Raw genomic sequence first — 21,785 nt, 5'->3', positions numbered from 1 at the left:
ACTAACACGTCCCAAAAACGACATCATCAACTCCCACATGGAAAAACAATTGTAACAATTACCACTATCATGCATATATAACAAGTACATATACCACCTACATGCATGCATGACAAACACATTCTGCCCATCCAGTCCAAGTGTTGAACCATGCTCTGATACCACTCTGTAACACCCTCCTCCCACATCTACCCAAGTAACTGGCCAACTGAGGTAAACATGTGATGAAGAGTTACTATGATATGTTTTAACTCCCTATGTGTCAATTAAGGAAGTGGAACCAACATAACACACCACACAAACCTTCCAGACACACTGTAGAACCCCCAAGATCCATCCAAACCTTTCAAGTGACTAGCCCTTGAGACAAGTTGACCTTTTGCTACATTAATCCCCCAGTCGCTCCCATGACATGGGCATGAGTGTGACTGGGACCCTCCAATTGCTCACACAACATGGGTATGCCTGCGACTCGAGACTTTCCCAAGTATTTTTGTCCTTGTGTATCTGAATTCAGTGCCACTTTTTCAGGCCCAAGGCTCAAGTCACTGCCCAGAACTCCATGACACTTCTAGAAATGAAATATAACAACGAAATAATGATACAATTGAATTACATGAACAAGGATTTGATAGGACCCCTATTAGCCATGACTGGCATTTTGTCAAACATGTCATAAAGATGCAATCTACAGGTTTAAACAACAAATTTGAGCATAGGGGTCTTATACTTATCTGAGAATCAATAAGAAGCATTGATGCCTCATCACAATAACCATAATACCATCTATTAAGCCATATATTCATTGTGCATTCAATGATTAACCAAAACATGATGAGAGCCATACATTTCCACTGTCATAAAACTCATTCATAACCAACATATAACCAACAGAAATATCAAGGGTATAACAACCATATAAACCACATATAAACAAGTATATTTACCCATAAAATACCAAGGAGAAAGAGATCTCTTATTGATGATTGCATAGGTCGACCAGGTATGGGACTTCCACTAACCACCCGACCATAGGCTAGGTTAAACCAAACCTTTCTTCCAGCTAGTCACCCTAGTGCCATATTCCAAGCATGAATGTGGGATCTAATAAAACAAATCAATCAAAACCATCCAGGGCTTCCAGAGGCAAAACCACCTCAACCCTCAACCAATGATTCCACCTCATGGTTGGACATTACTAACCATCACCAGATTTGTCTCTACCCAAGCTGTCTAGGGCTCCAGAGAATTTGCTCCAACCAAGGCTACAGGACTAGTATCTCAACCCACCACTGTTGTTGGGATCCAGAGCGTTTGTCCAACTAAGGCTCTAGGACTAGTAACTAGACTCAAGTTGTTATAGGGCTCTAGAATGTTTGTCCAACCAAGGCTCCAGGAACTAGTAACTCAACCCATAGCTAAAGGAACAAGAAAACCAACCAGAAAAAAATATAAAACCCACAAAACCATTGTTATCTAGGAAATGGAAAGGCTAGGAAAATCCACTGTCAATCCAGGAAATCCTCCGTGCCAATGACAGATCATAACCAAGAAACAATCTGCATTTGCCATGCATGCCAAAAATAGTGAGGAAAACATACATGCAACTTAGTACCTGCAAGTAAAACCCACTGTAGTTGTTGATCCCGATGTCCTCTTGCGCTTTCCTACTCTTCCTTTGCATTCTTGCTCCCAAAATCCAAGTATGCCACACTCCTCCAAGAGTGCTCCAAGAAACTCCAAGTGTCCAAGAGTATGAGATAGAGAGAATAGAGAGAGAGAGAGCTCCAAAACTAAACTGACAAAAGTCTAAGCAAAAACTTGCCAGCCGACCCTCAGAAGCCTTATTATTAATGAGGCCTATATTTTATTCACTTTCCATTATTTTCGTTCAATTTTCCCCCTCACATGCAACCTGTGACCTTTCACCTTCCTTTTCTCATAATTTCCACCATTTTTATAAGTAAATGCCACATTATGCCTCATGCCTTTCCAAAGCCTTTGTCATTTCCTTTTCCAATTTCCTTAGCCATTAATAAACAAAAGTGACACCCCACTAGGATGTTTTTCCCACCATTAATTTTGGAATACATGTTCCATGACCTTGGTCTTATAATTTTTTACATGAATTTTTACTAGGGATGCTACATGTTAGTACCATGTTTGGGCAAATTGTTCATTCTTTTAGGAAAGGAACCCATGACTATTCCAACTTTGGAACCATGGTAGATGGATGTAGGATGATACCTATCTGTGTGGAGGTAGGAAGGCCAAATGGTGAAATTTATGAGAGATTGGAATGTATGGAGTACATACTCATGCAATATTCGAGGATGATTGTTGGATTGGAAGGATTCTAAGGATGTCAGAGAGACCTCAGATGGTTGATGCCAAGAGTTCCATGGTCAAGTACGAGAAGGTTGATGTTGAGACTTCTACATCTGTTGATGGTATAGATTTTGAGTATGTAGATTATTTGATTTTGCGTTTATGTGAATACCTAGACCAAGATGATGGAGATTGTAATATTACATCTGTAGTTCAAGATGAGGTTCAGAACAATGAACCATGACATAGATAGACCAACAAAGAGTTTGAGGAGTCTAGTGACACCGCAGAGACATATAATTGGCCTAATGATCTTGATTTGGAGAGGTTGATTGAGGAGAGTGAAGGTAGGATTGGTTCCTATCTCCTATTGCTGAGATACATTGAAAATAGATATGGAGGGTTCATACCAAGTAGAGGTGGACCATTTTCATAATTGAGGAGTACATCTACAATGAGGAGAGATGGAGGAGTTGGAGTACAAAGAGGGAGTGTAAGATAATACCCCACTTCATATTCTTATTTAACTCATGGAGATGGGCTCACTATTAGTTACTCAGGGTGGTGATTTCGAAGATGTAGGAGGTGCCATGTAGGGTACTTCACTAAGATGAGTAGGAGTAGGACGAGGATGTGTTTTGTTGACATGAGGATGTGATGATGATTTTACATGTTTGAATGCATGAGTTCTTATGGAGTTGACGCTATGGTCATATTAGCTACTGATTAGTTGATGACACGAGGGGATGCAATACATGACATTCTTACATGGATATTCACGGAGTCGCATGGGATGCATGTTGATATATGAGAATCTTCCTTATTGATGAGTCAGTGTGATGAGGAGGTTGTTTGGATGCAAAGGCTTGTCTTCTTACATTGTCTTGTGATGGATGGATTACTAGAGAGGTTCATTGTCGAGGAAGACAACATATTTAGAGTGGGCGCCGTCAGGAGTGTGTGCTTGAGTCACTATAGGACAGGGATAACTAAATCATGAGATGGAACAACATTGCAACATTTACAATGATAAAAGCAATAATTCAGGGTTTCACTAAGACACTGTCACAACATGCGACGAGTAGATCAGTTGAGTTAAGGTAAGATGAAGTCACACACAAGACGATTTGAGAAGTGGCCATAGGTGGAGTGCATGAGATGGGCTGAGACGTGGCCACCAATTGAAGAATGAGCGACCGAGAATGTGTTTTCAAGACTAGTGGCTGAGGTAGGTGGCCAATTCACATGATGAATCAGCTTGAGTTGTGTTATCACCTAGTAATTTCCCAAGGTTAAAGGAGGAGATCACCGGGGTAACCACTAACCACTTTTGGAGATCAGGACCTAGCTTTCCTAATGCTCAAAGAGGGCTCTCTCTATATGATCTAGGTTTTTTTTAATGGGATTTAGGCTAGTTATGAAAGTTCAGGGGGGGTTTGATTTGTATTGAATATTGAGTGGTGGAATCCTTGAAACAAAAGGATAGAATGATGTCTCTAGACCATTAGGCATATGGATTCAAAAGAAGGTAGCAAAACTAGATCAACTCATTAAAGGGAATGTTCAAAGGGCAAGATAGCAGAGTAGAGTGCAGGTCTTTAGGCCAAGGGGACGAAAAGGTTTTAACCAGGGTGAGAGAGTAATTTAGAATTCTCAGACTGGGATTGAAATGAGGAACAAAGGGTAATAGGAAACAAAGGGCAATTAAGAATCCTTTGCTATAGATCACAAAGAAACAACCTAAACTAAGGAGCAATTAAGAATTCCTTAACTTAGATTATTAGGAGAAAACATGTATTTTCCTAACTATTATAACAGAGTGCAATTAAACAAATTCTGATACAATACTTCCAATTATGGCATTCAAATTTCGACCAACAGTATGAAAAAATTTAAGAGATAACAACAACATGAGAAAATATTTCTCTACACTTCGCTTTGCACATGAATCCTTTGAAATATCTGGGCTTTATTCACCATTCCAGCTTGCTGGATCAGTCAATGCTCCAACGGATTTATAGTATTTTGATCAAGAAGTCTATAGAAATGTCTAAGAATCCACCCTACATACTTAAAATTGTGAAGTATTTATACTAAGGTGTTATTACAAATATCTCAAATTGACTTGAGATTTAATCTAGGAAATACAAATATCTTCTCGCAGGAAGATAGAGGGAACTAATGAACTGCTTCCGTGCTGTCCCTTTTATTGTGGTATTACTGGCTGTTATGGTTTGTTTTTAGCTCTTTATGTTATTTTCTATTTGAAGTATTACACTGGAGGCTTTAGTTACTTCTGCTTTCATCTGATACTCTCTGTCACTGATACTCTTTCACTCTGATGACCTGTCTTTATCCTTTCTATGTCTTTCCTTTTACTGTGTGTTTCAACAGTAAATTCTTTTATTTTTATGTGAATCACCATCAAGAAGTGGACTTTGATTAAGTCTCAGAATGTTTCATCTTTTGTCTTCTAACTGGATCTCTGGTCTGGTTCCTCTGTTTTGAATGTCACTGTTCTGTATAGTTGTCCTCTTCTCAACTTTGTGTGTAATGATCTTCATCTTCTGTTTATGTACATTGGTCTTCTTCTTCTGTATATAGGATTTTATTAGGTTTCTTGGTCAAGTCTTGGAGTAAACAAGTTCTGTGACTAGTATCGGAATTGATTGTCCAAGCTCTAGCTTCGACTGATAACCTGAAAAATTCAATAATATTTAAGAAAACATCGGTCTGCTAGAAGGGCGCATGATGGCTCTCTGGCATAGGGATGCTTGGGGAAGGGGTCATAGTAGACTTTTGGACGTAATTGGAGGTGAAATCACATCGTAGAGGTGCAGGGTGGCGATGAAGGGTTTTATGGGTTTATACAATTAAACGGGTGAAAGGCTTGAAAACACGGGTTTTCAAGGTTTAAAACTTAACCGGAAAACTTTTGAAAATGGCATGGAAATTCATATTTACAGGGGATAGGTGGTTTATTGAAATGCTAGGGTGGTGGTTTTAAGGGTCGTCACACCGCTTTAGTGGCATGGGTGGTTTTTAGGAGGGGTCACTTAATCTATGTCGGAGCTTGATACGTAGCCATCGGGGGTCGCGGGAAAACCGCCTTATTAGGTGGGTAAAGGTTGGGTATCGGGCTCGGCCGATATGGCTGTGGTCCATTAGATCTGGATGTTTGTGATTTGACGGTAGTCGGGTGGAGAAGTTGTGCAGAGGAAATAAACGGGGATTGAAGGGGGCCCCAGGGGTTTAATCACAACAGTATTGGGATTAGCTTAGGAATTAATCATGGGATAATCGATTGGGCGAGGCTTAAACATGTGTTTAGGGGATCAGGTGAGGTTTCTCAACAAGAATAACTTATTTTTTATCAGGATCAGGTAAACTAAGTAAAGTTGTATCGAGATAAGGGGTAGTTTATATAGTTTTTATTAAAACTAGGGGTTGGGATATTTTATATATGGATTTGATTATTATATGGGAAAAGGGTTATATCGAGGTTTATATAATAAAGTTAGGAATTAATATGAAAATGCGATGGTAGGGTGGTTTTTTTCTTAAGTAAAAGGTTAAAAGATATATATTGGCGCACTTAGCTTTATACTTAGGATAAAAGGATTTTGTGGGTTTTTTGAGTGGAAAGGGATTTACATGGAGGGTTATTACTTTCCTTAGGTAAATTGTGTTTAAACCTTAGGAAAATGGGTTTTTCTTAGGGTGATGAAAGGGAAATGTTTTTATGGAGGGTATTCTAGTACTTTTGTACATAAGTCATTAAGCCGAGGGTCCAATCCCTCCAAAAGTTAGAGAAATGCTCTGAGCCTCTTTGACTTGTAGGGTTAAAAGTACTTAGAACATAATTTTGGATAGAAATTAGTAAGTAAAGGGGAAAGTGAATGAGGGGTAGTTAATCATATGAAATTGTAAACCTTTATCTTTGCCTTCATAGCTGACCATACATGTTGAAAGATGTGTAAAAGCATGATGCATGTCCTTTGATCCAAGTATTGTAGTTCAGCAACCTTTCTTCTACTTACCCATTTCTTACCTCTAACATATTTTCTTCATTTTTTTTGGGTGCATTTAGGCTAGAAAACCCTTATTCATCTATTTTTATTTTATAAAGTAATTTATCTAATTCTAACCTTATATCATCCAAGGGCTCAGATTAAGCTTATGAGCTCCTTTTATTTTCTCTACCTAACTATGATCTGCCAAGATTAAACTGTTTGGTCAGATTTTATTCTATAATCTATAAACATAAAATTCAAAGCATTGAATAACCAAGACTAAATAGTTTGATTACCATGAATTGTGGCATGAGTAACAAGTTGCACACAATTATTATTATGCATCAAAGCAAATAGTAGTGCCATTTAAGCTTGCACACTTTCATGGTATTTTTTGCTTTTGGGGTTCATATACTTTCATTTTTTTTTACCTTCTCTTATTCTTTTTGTCCTTTGATTTTTCTTTTAGGACATACCCTCTTTAAATTTTTTACTTTTTTTTATAATATGGAAAACATTTGCAGAAAGCAAAGGTATGTACAATATTACAAAGCTTAACCTTAGTCATTCAAAATTATGACTCCTATTGGTATACTAACCTAACAGTGGCTCCACTTGGGGATAGCATTTCCTTGTGAAATGTCAAGAACACCGTCGACTAGTAGCCTGATCCATTAGGCCAATCCTAAACATGTATATGCTCTGTTGTATAATCTTTGTGACTAAAACTTTTGAACTGAAAATACACCCTTTTCTGCAAACTGAAATCTGATCTAACATAAACTTGCTACTGAAAAATGAACTTATTCAAACTAAAATCCTACCTACTTACTCTAATCAGGTTTCTGTTGTTGGTTAGGTAAAATGAAACAACCAATGCAACCATTCAAGCATTATCTACATTGATGGATTTTGCTGCTTGGGCTTGTTTGTGATTAAAACTGAAGTTCTAAAGCCAAATATAACCTTTTCCACTAATGAGAAGATAAGGAAATACTTGATTTCCTTTGTAAATTCTAAAACCTGTACAAAAGGATCTTCCAAAATATATATATTATTGTTCAACTGATTTAAGCAACTACATAATTGTTCTGAATGGCCTCCATGCCATGAAACTAAAATGTCACTTTATCTTTAACACCCTGCAGACTTTTAGATAAACTTTGTGATGATATTTCTACTAATTGATATGTATGTCTAGTGAAACCTTTATTATCTTGATTTTGACTCTCATAGTCTATTAATGGAGAAAAACTCTGATTGCATTCATTATCCAACCTATCAACTATTAGATCATAAAGAACTTGAAAGGATTGCTGCAAATTATGGCATATATGTTTGAATGGAACTTCATAGATTTCTAAAAGCTGCTCATCCTTTTCTTTAGAGATTATATACCACATTTCCTTTAAACACTGAAATGATTCAAAACAAAGAGGCAAAGAGGCTCCACTTATTTCCAATTTTTTTGCACTTTCTTCCTCACTTTCATAGCTGATATGGATAAGATGGTCACTGTTTTCAAGTTGTTGAAACTGAATTTCCTTATTCCCCAAAATAGCTTCTGATTTCTCTGTAAAGTTAGTTTGGATTTGAAGAACATGATTATCATCATACTAATTGTATTTAGGCAAATCCTCAAAAGAAGTAATATCATCAAACATACACATTAGATCAAGAGATTGCTCCTCCACATATTGCTCTATGAATCTATCTTCTGATCTATGGTAGTTGGAATTAGTAGGGATTTGTTCATGACTCTCAACCTCTTCCTTTTGTGAAATAAATGTGTCATTTTGATTTTGAGCAAAACATTTATCTTTCATGGTGATCTGTTGCATTCTTTCCTCTATTTTCTTTAGCAAAATGTCAAGTTTTTCCTTTGCAATGTTGTTTTCCTCTGCTCCTGCTTTCAACTTTTCTCTTCTAATTTCCAGATTAACTTCTACATATATTGCAATGTTCTGCATTTGTTCCAGTGTTGAGGGGTTTTTTTCTCTTAGCTGAAATTCTATCTCTGGGTCAAATGCTCTTGGATAATGCAAAAGAGCTAAATCAGGGGGAGGTCTTATATTTGATGGCATTGAATAATAGGCTTGATTAAATATGTCAGAAAATTGTTGTATTGTTTCATTTGGCTGTCTTTTTATCTGATTATATTCTTCTATGACCACAAGAAGATTGACTTTGATTGTCCATCTATCAAAAAAAAAATTCATAGACTGTTGGAAATTTGAGATGCTTGCAATAGGTAAATTCTTGAACCAACTCTTTACTCTACTTTGCAAAGAAAGAGAAAAAAGTCTAATAATAACATCATCTTCATCAATTTCAAATAAGTCTAGATAATTCTCAAAACCTTGAATATGTTTTTGGGTAGTGATACCATTCTCTCCATCAAACCTAGGGAGATACTTGTAATAATTGTTAGGGAAAGCATGGAGTGTAGGAGGTAAGATGAGTGGCTTATATCTATCAGGAACTTTATAAGGTACATGAATATGTACAGGGATTGTATGATTAGTCTTGATTGTTTGATGCTCCTCAATTGGAAAATGATCTTCATAAGAGTTAGAAGAATGCTGCTCAAATGTGTAAGGAGACTTTATATCTACAATTTTCAAAGGGAAATAATAAAAAATTAATCTAAAATCTTCTCTAAAATACAATATACATTGAAAAAATTTATCAATGAGAAAGAACATAATGTCTTGGATAACAATCCAAGTTAAAAACCTGATCTTTTCATATAGTTCTTTCAAGTTCATTCCTCCAGTGGAGTCTTGATTGTGAGATTTATTTGGAGTCGCCAGGTGGATGATTTTAACCTTTATGTGTCTAATCACTGTCCACCATCATAGATCAGATCTAAACCTGTAAAACATTTCTAAAGAAAATGTTAGTTCTCCCCAGTGGAGTCGCCACTATGTTATCACCCAGTAATTTCCCAAGGTTAAAGAAGGAGATCACCGGGGTAACCACTAACCACTTTTGGAGATCAGGACCTAGCCTTCCTAATGCTCAGAGAGGGCTCTCTCTATATGATTTAGCTTTGTTTAATGGGATTTTAGGCTAGTTATGGAAGTTCAAGGGGGTTTTGATTTGTATTGAAGATTGGGTGGTGGAATCCTTGAAACAGATGGACAGAATGATGTCTCTAGACCATTGGGCATATGGAGTCAAAAGAAGGGAAGCATAACTAGATCAACTCATTAAATGGAATGTTCAAAGAGCAAGATAACAGAGTAGAGTGCAGGTCTTTAGGCCAGGGGGACAAAAAGGTTTTAACCAGGGTGAGAGAGCAATTAAGAATTCTCAGACCAGGATTGAAACAAGGAACAAAGGGTAATCAGAAACAAAGGGAAATTAAGAATCCTTTGCTATAGATCACAAAGAAACAACCTAAACTAAGGAGAAATTAAGAATTCTTTAACTTATATTATCAGGAGAAAACGTGTATTTGCCTAACTGTTATATCAGAGTGTAATTAAACAAATTCTAATACAATACTTCCAGTTATGGCATTCATATTTAGATCAACAGTATGAAAAACTTTAAGAGATAACAACAACGTGAGAAAATACTTGTCTACACTTCACTCTGCACATGAATCCTTTGAAATATCTGGTCTTTATTCACCAATCCAGCTTGCTAGCTCAGTCAATGCTCCAATGGCTTTACAGTCTTTCGATCAAGAAATCTATAGAAATGTCTAAGAATCCACCCTACATACTTCAAATTGTGAAGTATTTATACTAAGGTGTTATTACAAATATCTCAAACTGACTTGAGATTTAATCTAGGAAATACAAATATCTTCTCGCAGGAAGATAGAGGCGGCTAACGAACTGCTTTCATGCTGTCCCTTTTATTGTGGTATTACTAGCTGTTATGGTTTGTTTTTAGCTCTTTATGCTCTTTTCTATTTGAATTATTACGCTGGAGGCTTTAGTTACTTCTGTCTTTCATCTGATACTCTCTGTCACTAATACTCTTTCACTCTGATGACCTGTCTTTATCCTTTCTGTGTCTTTCCTTTTACTGTTACAATTTAACCTTTTACTATGTGTTTCAACAGTAAATTCTTTTATTTTTATGTGAATCAACATCGGGAAGTGGATTTTGATTAAGTCTCAGAATGTTTCATCTTTTGTCTTCTAACTGCATCTTTGGTCTGGTTCCTCTATTTTGAATGTCACTGCTCTATATAGTTGTCCTCTTCTCAGCTCTGTGTGTAATGATCTTCATCTTCTATTTATATACATTGGTCTTCTTCTTTTGTATATAGGATCTTAACTGGTTTCTTGGTCGAGTCTTGGAGTAAAAAGGTTCCATGACAAGTATCAGAATTGTTTGTCCAAGCTCTTGCTTCGGCTGATAATCTAAAAAATTCAATAATATTTAAGAAAACACTGGTCTGCTGGAAGGGCGCATGATGGCTCTCTGGCACAAGGATGCTTGGGGAAGGGATCGTATTAGAGTTTTGGATGTAATTGGAGGTGAAATCGCATCACACAGGTGCAAGGTGGCGATGAAGGGTTTTATGGGTTTATACAGTTAAATGGGCGAAAGGCTTGAAAACACGGGTTTTCAAGGTATAAAACTTAACGGGAAAACTTTTGAAAATGGCATGGAAATTCATATTTATGAGGGATAGGTGGTTTATCAGAATGGCGAGCAGGCGATTTTGAGGGTCGTTGCACCACTTTAATGGCGTGGGTGGTTTTTAGGAGGGGTCACCCAATCTACGTCAGAGTTTGACACGTAGCCATCGGGGGTTAGGGGAAAACCGTATTATCAAGAGGGTAAAGGTCGGGTATCAGGCTCGGCCGATATGGCTGTGGTCCATTAGATCTGGATGTTTGTGATCTGATGGTGGTCGGGTGGAGAAGTTGCACGGAGGAAATAAATAGGGATTGAAGGCGGGCCCAGGGGTTTAATCACAGCGGTATTGGGATTAGCTTAGGAATTAATCATGGGATAATCAATCGGGTGGGGCTTAATCGTGTGTTTAGGGGATCGGGTGAGGTTTTTCAATGGGATTAACTTAGTTTTACTGGGATCAGGTAAACTAAGTAAAGTTGTATCGGGATAAGGGGTAGTTTATATAGTTTTTATTAAAACTAGGGGTTGGGATATTTTATATATGGATTTAATTATTATATGGGAAAAGGGTTATATCAGGGTTTATATAATAAAGTTAGGAATTAATATGAAAATGCGATGGCGGGGTGGTTTTTTTCTTAAGTAAAAGGGTAAAAGGTATATATTGGCGCACTTAGCTTTATACTTAGGATAAAAGGCTTTTGTGGCTTTTTTTAGCAGAAAGGGATTTACATGGGGGGGTATTACTTTTCTTAGGTAAATTGTGTTTAAACCTTAGGAAAAGGGGTTTTTCTTAGGGTGATGGAGGGGAAATGTTTTTATGAAGGGTATTCTAGTACTTGTGTACATAAGTCATTAAGCCGAGGGTCTGGTCCCTCCAAAAGTCAGAGAAATGCTCTGAGCCTTTTTGACTTGTAGGGTTAAAAGTACTTAGAACATAATTGTGGATAGGAAATTAGTAAGTAAAGGGGAAAGTGAATGAGGGGGAGTTAATCATATGAACTTGTAAACCTTTGTCTTTGCCTTCATAGTTGACCATATATGTTGAAAGGTGTGTAACTTTGTAGTTCAACAACCTTTCTTCTACTTACCCATTTCTTACCTCTAACACATTTTCTTCATTTCTTTGGGTGCATTTAGGCTAGAAAACCCTTATTCATTTATTTTTCTTTTATAAAGTAATCTATCTAATTCTAACCTTATATCATACAAGGGCCCAGATTAAGCTTATGAGCTCCTTTTATTTTCTCTACCTAACTATGATCTGCCAAGATTAAACTGTTTGGTCGGATTTTATTCTCTAATATATAAACATAAAATTCAAAGCATGGAATAACCAAGATTAAATAGTTTGATTACCATGGATTGTGGCATGAGTAACAAGTTGCACATAATTATTATTATGCATAAAAGTAAATAGTAGTGGCATTTAGGCTTCACACTTTCATGGTTTTTTTTTGTTTTTGGGGTTCATATACTTTCATTTTATTTTTTTACCTTCTCTTATTCTTTTTGTCCTTTGATTTTTCTTTTAGGACATACCCTTTTTACATTTTTTACTTTTTTATAATATGGAAAACATTTGCAGAAATCAAAGGTATGTACAATATTACAAGGCTTAACCTTAGTCATTCAAAATTATGACTCCTATTGGTATAGGAACCTAACAAGTTGAACAAGTTATATTTGGGGCTTTGTGTGGAGGTCATCTAGATGAATGGTTGTCTCAACCGAACTGATGTGTCACTTGAGTGATGTGCCCCTTTGCATGCCAAACAAAATGCATAAGTAAACTAAAGGAGAACTGAGTGAGGAGAGAATCAGTTGGCATCTCAAGCAATGGTTATCGTAGGATGTGAAGGAGCAACACGAGATGTGTGTGAGCTCACCCTAACTAAGTGAGACAATTTTTGGATGAGGATAATTTCGTGGATCTGAGTGCAGTGGTTGTGCAAGACACAATATTGTTTATATCATGTGGGAAAGTCTTAGGGTTGTGGCACAATGTAGTTGATTGTGTACAAATTCACACTTTTTTTACATCGTACGAGTAAGCTTTGGGGCTCTGGCATGACTTGTTGATCATTGAATTTAGGAAGTATGCGAAGGCTTAAACTAGAAGTGTGTATTATATTGTAATATTTCAGAAATTATATAATTGATTGAGGGAACCTTGAGGTTACCCTTGTATTTTTGAAATCTGGTGTACATATTAAATGGTTATACTTTGATGTTGATTAATGGTAGCATACTTGTGATAAGTGAATGAATGATTAAGAAGTTATGAATTACAAACAATATGAAGTGTTTTGGCATTGTACTTGAGTAAATATTGCATGCCAATTCCGCAAACATAATATATATAACTCATGACATAAGTGCAAGTGCTAGAGGCATAATATGGGTTTAAGTAGTTGTAAGTTGGTCATGACATTACGAAAAACTACACTGATGCCACACATCTAGAGGAATCAATGTGCCTTAACTCGAGGGATGTTATCAAGGCATGACAATGGGGCAACCTACTCCTTGAGCCTTATCACAAGGGGCCAAAGATGTACCCCCATGGGATTTTAAATTGGGTGGAGGGGATAACATCCCATTGTGCCAACCATTCAGTCTTCCCACAAGGAGACAAATCTAGAACTTAAATTTCGTATGTGTTAAGGTTTTAAGGAAATAGCAAGAAACATTTTTTTATTGGGGATCCTTTAAGCAAGGTAGTTAAAAATTATTGTTTATTTTAATTAGCATTAATTTTATGTTTATATTAGAAAAAGGGGAGCAACACTTTAGACACTGATGCAAGGAGAGAATGATGAAACACTATCCTAGACACATTATCACCTATAAGATTTGGATAATAATCATTTGAATACATGGTTGACGAGCTTGAGAAATAAGTATATTGATTTATTTTGAATGGATCTTAAGTTTATAAGAATATATTTCAATTTAACTAACCAAGTATTTTGTTATAAATATTATTATTATATTATTTATTATATTTTCTAGTCATAAGGTGTATATAAAAATACAAGAGAAAATAGTTAAATAATTGAATGGAGTCGGGATAATGGTAGATGTTGCCATCTAGACTCAAACTCTATAATAGCCCTAAGATGAGTTCTTTTTGGTTTGTTTAAAAAGGTACATTGCTTTTATATATTTATTTATTCATGTTTAGGTCCATTTCTTTATATTTTGTTACTTACACATGCCCCCCACAAACAAATATTTGTGTGAGAGCCTTTTTCATAAAAGATATTGAAGAGGAAAGAATAACCAACACTAGATACTTTTAAAATTTGTATTCAAAAGGCCTAACTTGGAAAGACAAAGAAGGAAACATTTTGACAATATTCAACTACATTGAATCACTACATCTCAAACAGGTTCTACACTATGCACTATGAAGTAATATTAGGTGACCGTGGAAACATTGCAAACATTGTTCCTAGAAAAGACCATTACTTAGTTATTGTACATGTCATTTTATTGTACAATATTCAAAATATTGGTTACAATTATGAATCTCATAATTATGATTTAGAAAATTTAGTAAGGTGCATAATATATATATTTATCACGAGTCCAAATTTTATGAGTTATTTTATTTCAATTTAATGTTGCTAAAAGGAATGTTTGAAAGGTCTAGACTACAAGTATTCTTTGGAGAAAATGGATGTATACATGTTGGTGAATAAAAATATGTGAAACACATATTTATTGGGGTGAATAATGTAGGTGTTGATCTAGATGACGACACTATCAAAGCAACAAAAAATGTTATCTGAAATCAATTGAGGAGAAATAACTTGGTTGAAAATGGTTATAAATTTAGATTTAATGCGAAGTAACTATATAAACTCATCGAAGAAAAAGATAAATTTTGAATTAAAACGGCATATCACTTGAATATTCACATATTGTAAAAATGATAAGATAAAATCAATTTGCACTTCTGATTGACTACCTTCTTATTAACCAAAAGAACCTAATAGGGATGTTTTTAGTCAATATTTAAAATATTATTACATGATTAGAGAATTTTATTCTAAAAATATTAAAAGAAAAATAATTCAAGAGTATCCCAATAACCATATTTTTGAAATAGTTAAAATGTCTCATTAATGTTGATTTAATAGATACATAAAAAAAAATTATCAGCATGGGTTGTAACAAAGATAGTGAGTATCCCCATAACCATATTTTTTAAACAGTGAAAATGTTGATTTAAGAGATACATAAAAAAAAGTTATTAATAACCATATTTTTTAAATAGTTAAAATGTTTAAAATGTTGATTTAAGAGATACGTAAAAAAAAGTTATTAACATGGGTTGTAACAAAGATAGTGAGTATAGGGTATCCATGCAATTCATTTTAAGAGTCATATTACTCTATAATGAATTTAAGAAGTATATAATGGGGACATATCAAATATAAATATAAATGGACATTTTCCTAACCAATGAAGAAGGTATGAAACAAAAAGCTACAAAGTGAGTGATTCATTCAAAACCATGGAATCTTATTTTTAATTTGTATTAAAACTAGATAAAAATTGGTTTCGTTTGATGAATTTTTATTTTGTCGGAGAATATTAGTATAAAAATTCATAAAGTTAAAATGTGTAATTCATTTGTGGTAAGCCAAATTAGGATAGTTCTTGAATTCAAGAATCTACATTAATGTCTAGGTGCAACACTTTAGATATTGATGCAAGGGGTGAATGATGAAACACCTATCCTAGGCACGTTATCACTTATAAGATTTGAAGAATAATCATTTGAATACTAAGGTTATGAGTTTGAGAAGTAAGTCTATTGATTTATTTTGAATGGATGTTACGTTTATAGGAATATATTTCAATTTAACTGACCCAGTATTGTGTAAATATGGTTATAGTATTATTTATTATATTTTTCTAGTCACGAGGTGTATATAAAAATACATGTACAATATCCAAAATATTGGTTATAATTATGAATCTCATAATTATGATTTACCAAATTTAGTGGGTGCATAGTATCTATATTCATGAAGTCCAAGTTTTATGAGTTATTTATTTCAATTAAATGATGCCAAAAGGAATGTTTGAAAGGTATATATTATTTTTTTTTTCCTTTGTAGAATGAATGTATACATGTTGATGAATAAAAAAATGTGAAACACATATTTAATGGGGTGCATAATATCTATATTAGAAAGTGAATATTGCATTGCAAATGCAGTATTTTATAGAATGAGATTCAAAATAATTCAATCAATTACTTTCATTGTCTAGTATATTTTATAGAATGAGATTCAAAATAATTCAATCAATTACTTTCAATCAATTACTTTCATTGTCTATTAAGAGTTCGACCATGACTAGAAATGATTTTACATTTTACTCAAAAGTTTATTATCAATAAGACAATGAATCAACTACAATGTCATGGATGCGTGACTTATTTTTTGAGCATGGAGAGTGCATGCCAAATGGAGAAATAGTGCACATTTCATAATCATAAGGTAAGTAATATACATGTTGTACAAAGAATATGTTGAAGGTATTGAAGAAAAGGGTAAATTCATTATGCATGCATATTTTTCAAGAATATGGAAAGAATAATTCAACCATGTGATTAATTGCAAGAAGTCAAGGATAGAGGTTTGTAGTACATGTATATACTTTTCTTAAGGAAGAAAAAGATAAAATAAAAGGATTAGAAAGCAGTATGTCTTTACATTAATTTTTTTAATAATTGAATAATTCTCAATTATGAAAACTCATTAGTAATATTTTTATTTTATGTTATTGGTAAGTCCCATTGTTCAATTAGTTCAGGAACAACACACTCAATATTCAAATGAATGACATAATTTGTAAAAGAAGTGAAAATGGTGCTATGATATTCTATATATTTATATATATAGTTGATAATTGATGAAATGGATTCGAAACAAAGTAGGTTTGCAACATTTTTTTTATATACCAAATAATTTAAAGCAATACAATTTATTCAATTTTACTTGATCTTTTGTAGGGTTTTTAATGGTCAAATATATCCAAATTGGTTTGCTTTAAAGTTCTACATATTCATAATGATACAACTATGATCATCATCGTAATTCATCATATGAGTATTCACTAGTTTGGGATTCTTCCGCAAGCTTTGTATTTACAATTAGACAAAACTTGTCATGAAAACAAAAATAAAGTTGTGTTTGGATATCTAAGAATGTTTCTTAAATTGAAAATTTTCAAAAGGGAAACTTGGTTTCCTTCTTGTTGAGTACATACATGATCATATTGATCATATATTTAGTTATTTTGCAATATAATTGAGTATGAAGAATGTTGGGAGCTTTCCATTATTAATGGAAAATAATAAGGAAGTGTAATTTACACAGTTGATTATCACATTTGGGAAGAAATTGTTGACATGCAAATATTTATTAAGTGATTACATGGTCAAGAAGATGCATCGAACGACTTAACAACAATATCTTCTAAAATCAATTTTGTCTAAAAAAAAAATTAATGAGAATTATAGGGGAGATTTGAGGTCTAAAATGGATCTCTTAAGTAATATAATAAAATAAGAGTTAGAAATTGAGGATCGAAAGGAAGAATGCTAATATATATATATATATAGAGAGAGAGAGAGAGAGAGAGAGAGAGAGAGAGAGTTTATTCCTTTATGGTTTTACTAGAAGTATGTTGATACTCATTGAATATAAAATTAAATTATATATGAATGAGTATTGAGTCTTGATACTTTTAGTAAACCTTTCATGAGTAAAATTAAAAATAAATGAAAAAACATGCTTTTCTTTTCTGTAATGACATTGTTTCAATTATTTTTTATTGTCCTATCATATTAGGTTTATTATATATATTAATTTTGAGTATTCATTGGATGTGTAATTTAATTCCAATACCAATGAGTACCTATGCTTGATAATTTTAGCAAATTTATAAGAGGTTAAATTGCAAATTGGTCAAAAAATAAGTTTCTTTATTCCCCTCCAACACTATTCACCCATGAGGTTGAGATTATCGTATTAAATCCTATTGGTTAAAAATAATCATTTTTTTTCGTTCTTTTGGGAATTTTCTTACAAGGCCCATTTTAGACATCAAATCTTTTCTAATTGATGCTTATATGAAGCAAGTAGTACTTAACTAGTTTAGAATTGGGGGGCTTCAATAGGTTTAGCATTTATGATGTTCATCCTAGATCATTTATATATGCACCAAAGTTATTTTTTTTAGAATCAATTGCTTAAATCCATAATTGACAAAATAAAGATCATTATTTTGAATGCTTGGAGGAAAAAATATTTGTGTATATGTGTGTATATTGATATTACTGATTTTATTTCATGGGATTCATTTTCAAGTGATCAGAATGACATGATTTTAAGCTTAAAAAATGTAGATTTATCTATGAAGAACCCATTTTGTTGTCCACAGAGTACATTATATGAACATGAAGAAATAATACTGTTCGAAGACATAAATATGAAAGTTATATTGACTCTTAATGGTCAAAGGAAAGATAAATGTATGCTTGGTCTAGAACATTATGTTAGGTCCCTATACTACTAGTGTGATCCCTTATTGTTATTAGTACAATGCCCTATTATATTTTTGTGTCCATGTAGTCTCCATATTGTTATTATTGTGCCCCATAGAAGCCCACTATTGTTAGTATTGTGCCCTTACATTATTATTGTTATGTCGGCTCTGATTATATTATGACCCCTTAGACTCCTATATATAGAAAGGAGGTCTTGTCATTTGTATCATCCAAGAATTGTTCATTTGTGGAATGTAAAGGAGGTTGCCCCCTCGAAGAGGCTTATTTCTAAGGCATTGATCTATCTTTTCTATCTTTTTGTGATCTGGTTCCATATCATTTGGTATCAGAGCTTTGAATTCTAGGGTTTCGCTGCTCCAAACAGGTCATCATGGAATTTTCACTATAACTTTGGTTCTATGATGTTTCAGAAGTGACAAAAAAACCCATTTGAGAAGAAATTGTTCTAAACGTCGGGTCCGAATTTTAGAGCTTGTCTCACTATATTTGCGGAGATATGATCTCAGGAAGTTAGGGTTTTTGCAAACTCCGGAATTACATTCTAAATAGGTGACCTGGGGAAGTCATACATGTCTCTTTGAGCATCATATTGAAATTTCATAAGAAGTTACATAAAGAGAATGGACTGTAGTTTCTTGTGTATATTTTTCAGATCCAACGGTCAAAACAGTGATATGTGGCACTTCATACAAGTTCACTCTTCTAAAAAGGTCTATAATAAGGTCATATTGGGAGATTGTGTAAAACTCTTTCTTGGAGAATCCAATTTCAATCAAACTGGTGCCATTAGAAAGAGGACACAGAAAGCTACTACACGTCGCGATTTCAGAACTGGAAGATCTGAAATTACAGAGTTACAATCGTTTCAAGATCGAGCTCCTAAAATCAAGAAAAGGCGATATGAGGAAGTTTGATGGCAAGGATCCGATAAATTGGATACTACACATGGAGCAATATTTTGATCTACATGAGGTGCAAATGTTACAAAAGGTATGTATTGCATCTTCATATTTAGAACCAGATCAATTTTTATGGTTTAAAGGGCTTTGCTCTCGTAAACCACTTGTTATGTGGTCAATTTTCACGGAGGAAATGATAGCACATTATGAGGATACAAAGAGAAACACCTTCTTTAGCCAATTGATAAATCTCAAACAAAAGTGTTCAATGGCAGAGCACATTGAGGACTTTCAAAAATTGAATATAGGGGTAAATGATATTCCAGAGAAGCAAAGGATTGATGTCTTTATAGGTACTTTAAAGGATAACATTCAACATGAGGTTCATCTTTGGGAACCTGATTCATTGGAGAAGGCATTCAGGTGGGCAAGAAAAATTGAAAGCAAAATTATGGAAACAAGGAATCCCACCACTCACGACTATAATTATGGAAGTGTTTTTTCTCCTAGCCTTCCACAACCTACAAGGTCTACACCACAACAATTGGAAGAAAAAAGAGAAAAATGGCTTTGTTACAATTGTGATGGCAAATGCACTAAAGGTCATAAGTGTGTTGAGAAGAAATTATTTTACATAGATTATGAAGAGGAGGAAGAAAAGGGTCAAGAAACATCAAAATAAGAGAATATACACCAGGAACCAACCCCGGAGAAAGAAGAAATGAATCTGACCATATCTTGTAAAGAATTAGAAAGAATTACCACTCCTCAAACTCTCAAGATAGAAGGACATATCAAGAAGAAAAAGGTTCAAGAAGTAAAAGCTCACATCGAGAAAGAAGAAATGAATCCGGCCATATCTTGTAATGCATTGGCTGTAATTACCCCTCCTCAAAATATCAAGATAAAAGGACATATCAAGAAGAAAAATGTTCAAGAAGTGAAATATCACATCGAGCATCAAGAAATGAATCCGACCATATCTTGTAATGCATTTGAAGAAATTACCACTCCTCAAACTCTCAATATAGAAGGACATATCAAGAAGAAAACGATTCAAGCAATGAAACCTCACATCGAGCATCAACAAAAAGTTCTCCAACTTTAAAAGGATAATGCCACTTTGGTGCAGAACTGAATGAAACAACAAGCATATCAACATCGCAGTGAAAGAAGTTTTGATGTAGGCGATTAGTTATTTTTACGGCTACATCTCAAGCAAGCTATTTATGAGAAGGAAATGTTGGCAATACTACATGAACTTAAGAAATGGCGACCTTACCTAATGGGAAGACACTTCAAGGTAAAAATGGATCATGATAGTCTTAAATACTTCTTAGAACAAAGATTATCTTTAGAAGAATAGAAAAAATGGGTCACAAATATGGTGGGTTATGACTTTGAAATCATCTACAAAAAAGGGAAGCAAAATGTTATTGCAGATGCACTCTCAAGAAAGGATGAAGATGTGGAAGCATTGTTTTATGTTATTTCCATTATCCAACCAAATTGGATAAATGAAGCAAGCGATGAATGGAAGAAGGATGAAGAAGTGTGGCCACTCATTCAAAAGTTGCAGAAGATCCCAATTCAAACAATATTGCCAGAACTTGACGAGGAAGGAAAAATCATATTAGAACCTAGAGCAGTCACAGAAACAAGAACCCGACAGCTACGAAATCGATCAATTTCAGAGTATCTCATCAAGTGGAAGAACTTACCCGCTGAATATTCCACATGGGAGGACAAGAATTTTATACAGAAGCATCAAGAACTACTCAAGCATTGAGGACAACACTTTTTGAAGGAGAGGGGCATGTTAGGTCCCTATACTACTAGTGTAACGCCTTATTGTTATTAGTACAACCCCCTTATTATATTTTTGTGCCCATGTAGTCCCCATATTGTTATTATTGTGCCCCATAGAAGCCCACTATTGTTATTATTGTGCCCTTACATTATTATTGTTATGTCGGCTCTGATTATATTATGACCCCTTAGACTCCTATATATAGAAAGGAGGTCTTGTCATTTGTATCATCCAAAAATTGTTCATTTATGTAATGTAAAGGAGGTTACCCCCTCGAAGAGGCTTATTTCTAAGATGTTGATCTATCTTTTCTATCTTTTTGTGAGTTGGTTTCATAACACATTATGTGTGTAGTGTAAATCCATGGAATATCTTTACAAAGGATTAATACAATATATTAAGGAGGGTTACGTGTTTTTGTGATAGCAAATAAATTTCAAATGGTCCATTATGGATTGTAAAAGTTATGAAGATTAATAAAGATAATGCAATAGTTATACAAATTGAAGTACTTTGGTATGTAATATATGCACACC

The sequence above is a fragment of the Pinus tabuliformis genome, chromosome X (assembly GCF_031772625.1).
Source record: "Pinus tabuliformis cultivar Carrire ecotype Pingquan chromosome X, CPIR1, whole genome shotgun sequence".
NCBI classification, from domain to species: Eukaryota; Viridiplantae; Streptophyta; class Pinopsida; order Pinales; family Pinaceae; genus Pinus; species Pinus tabuliformis.
This window is presented reverse-complemented; position numbering follows the sequence as displayed.